The sequence below is a fragment of the Bactrocera latifrons genome, unplaced genomic scaffold (assembly GCF_001853355.1).
Source record: "Bactrocera latifrons isolate USDA-ARS-PBARC rearing strain unplaced genomic scaffold, ASM185335v1 scaffold_866, whole genome shotgun sequence".
Lineage (NCBI taxonomy): Eukaryota > Metazoa > Arthropoda > Insecta > Diptera > Tephritidae > Bactrocera > Bactrocera latifrons.
The window spans coordinates 74,528-77,709 of NW_017537563.1; positions in this window are offsets into that span (position 1 = coordinate 74,528).

The window sequence follows — 3,182 nt, forward strand, 5'->3', positions numbered from 1 at the left end:
TTTACTTATTTTAAATTTATTTAAAAACTTGTTTTATTAAACTTGTTTAAACAACTTGAATTTTTTAAAAACAATTTCATATCAAATGCAATGTTCTTGGTACATTATTTGTAGACAAAAAATATAATTATTTTTACCTCTTTTAGTGTTTTAATTAATATTAATAAATGAATTTTTGTTCTTTTAATTTAAAATCGATTGAAATCAAAAGAATCTATTCTTGCGCTCGATTAACCGTTTCTTAGAATCGAAAAATATAAAAAAATTATCGGAATCGATTCTTTGAACAATCTATCCATCAGTACTCGACAACGGCTGAACGATAGAGCGTAAGCGTACGTGTCAAGTTAGTTTGCAAAATTTTGCTATGAAATGCCAACCACTGCCTTATGGTTATGCCAGAGATAAAGAGATGTTTACTCCTCTCTCACCGCAAGTGAGAGAGCAAGTGCCAAACGTTAAAACCTACTGAACTTTGACAGCTAATCGAGGTTAGCAGGTTTTGACGTTTATTAATTGGAAACGAGCTATGGCCAGATTGAAACCTTACCAAAAAAATATGTAAACATAGGGATTTGTTGCATTGTTCAAGGCCACTTAAAAAAAATGTAAAACAATGAAATTTAAATACATTTGTGATATCTAAAAAGAGACACCATGTTGCTCAAAGGCACAAGAATCTCAAACGCTGCACAGTAAAACACAAAGTGGACTAGTTACCGAACTAGTTACCACCGTACCAACTAAATTTGAGTATAATAAAAAGAAATACCTTAATTCAAAAGTTAAGAAAACTTCCCCCTATTACTACTAGATCAAATAATGGTCGGTACGTCGTACGACACCCACTGGACCCACAAGTTTCGAGTACCCCATATAAGGTCAGATTTCCTCTGACAACCTCATATAAAAACACAAATATATGTTCGTAACTTTGCGACCCCGCAGGATGGCTTTCGCCAATAATGATACAAAAATCCTGCTTAAAAAATATTAAGCAATGTGGCGCGGTACTAAACGTTAAATTAGTGCTTACGCACTTATACATACAATATAACAAAAGTGTCATAAGGTCAAAAATCGACACTTCTCATACAATATTGCCCCACAGAGGCTTAAATTTTCAAATAAATAAAATCCCAAAAGCAAGTTAAGGGATCGCCATGCTCCCAATGCGATACAGTGACACACCTACACTTACAAATAGCTAAAGGTCACTCTTATTGCATGTATCCAAGCAATCGAAGCCGTTTTCCATTCACGGCCATTCTCTCGCAAGATACTTCTATTGTCACAGTCGTAACTCCAGGGCTAAGGAGTACTCATTCTGGCCATATCTGGCCAGGCGTGGAGTTACTATCCTTCACAAGCCGAGAATAAATAAAGTCCAAACATTGCCGATATTACAGAAAAGGCATAAAATAAACTACCGGCATGCCAAACCGATAAATAATAAATTGTAAATAACAGCTAATAAAATTAATAAAAGCAAACAACTTTTTTGGAATAATACAATAAGTCGTCAAAGCACGCAGAATCAATTATTACCTCAAGCACCAAAATTTACACAAAATACAATTGGCTACTAAAACCAAAATCGCTTCTTACAGGTAATATTCTGCGGCCTCGGTTACTCCACCAACAGTAAGCCGAATTACATGCATCAGATTATATATATAAAACTAGGCAAAATAATCGCCTAGGGGGCCCAGGATGTTTAAATGACTTAAGCATTCACCCCCTCTACTCGATAAAACTGGCGTATCCTAATGCTACATTGCAATTCACCACAGCTAATGACACTACAGTGTTGAGTACATTTGCACGCCAATCCACTCAACAAAAAGAATGGGCAACGGGAAAGCAGGCTCAATTCGACACATACAACTCGATGATACACATTGGTCTACAAGACTTTCGCTCATACACTGCGCCGCGTCAATATCTAATGCCTCTAACGCGAATATCCAATGTGACCTAGACCCGCGGCTTCTCGAACACCAGCATCGGAAATTTTTTCTCGAAAGTGAAGTCTCATCTCCTATCCCGTCGAGATTTATAACAAGGAATTTTGTGAAATATGAATTTATACTAGAAATATACGTCAAATGATTGTACATTTTAAGCCGTGTGCATTTTTATTAAAGAATCGTTAAAGTGGTTAGAAGTTTTCTGGCCATATTTGGGCAGCGTATCCATAACGGAATTTCTAAAATCAAATAATTATAATTCCTAAAGTTGGTTTAAAATAATAATAACTTATAATACTTTTTAATTAATATTTATTGAATGTAATAGATTTGGTTACATCCCTTTGCTTTAGAAGAAAAAAATGAAATACAATTTCAATTTGATTTCTATTAACAATAAGGCTAAATATATAAACAAATAATGCAAGTAAGTAGTGCATTTCAAAAGCCGAATAGTAAGAATATTTATATACAAATGTATATGAATTGGCTTCTGTAACTAAAGAGTTGATGTATGTATACTCGTGTCTTGATCTTGTTCTTTCATCTTATCGCATGTACTGTGAAGAATTATAAACATTAATTGGAGAATCAAAATCTTCTGCAACCCCATCATCTATTTCGTTCAACGTAATGCCTGCTTTCATCATTATATTATGCAATATAATGCAAGTACTAATAAACAAAGCGGAAGTTTCTTGTAAATAATGTAGAACTCGGTGCTTAAACCAATATATGAAGTGAGATTTTCAAACACCAAATGCCTTCCTATGCATTTTCTTGCAGAACCATGTAATTTGTTGTATTTTTGCTCTTTAGGGGAATTCGGTGTTCTTATTGGTGTTAAAAGCCACAGTTCTAGATGATAACCTTGATCGCCAAGAAGCCAAGATTCTCTCCATTGTCGCTCAGACGTATTAGTTGCTGACGAAAGAGATTTTCTCGTTGTTTAGCATTTAAAAAAGTAAAATATAAACGGTGATCGCAATCCTAAGAAACGATACAATCCAAAATTGCATTGGAATATATGTAGGGGAATGTTGGGCCACGTTTTGATTTCGGTTAAAAAGTCACATAAAAGTTATTTTTTGTGAAAATTCCAAAGCATGGATTTGTAGTGCGAGTCGTAACCTTCCTTTTGATAACATTGGTTTTATAAAATTCTACAAAAATTTAAAAGTTATAGCCATTGGCGCAAAAAACCTGATTTTG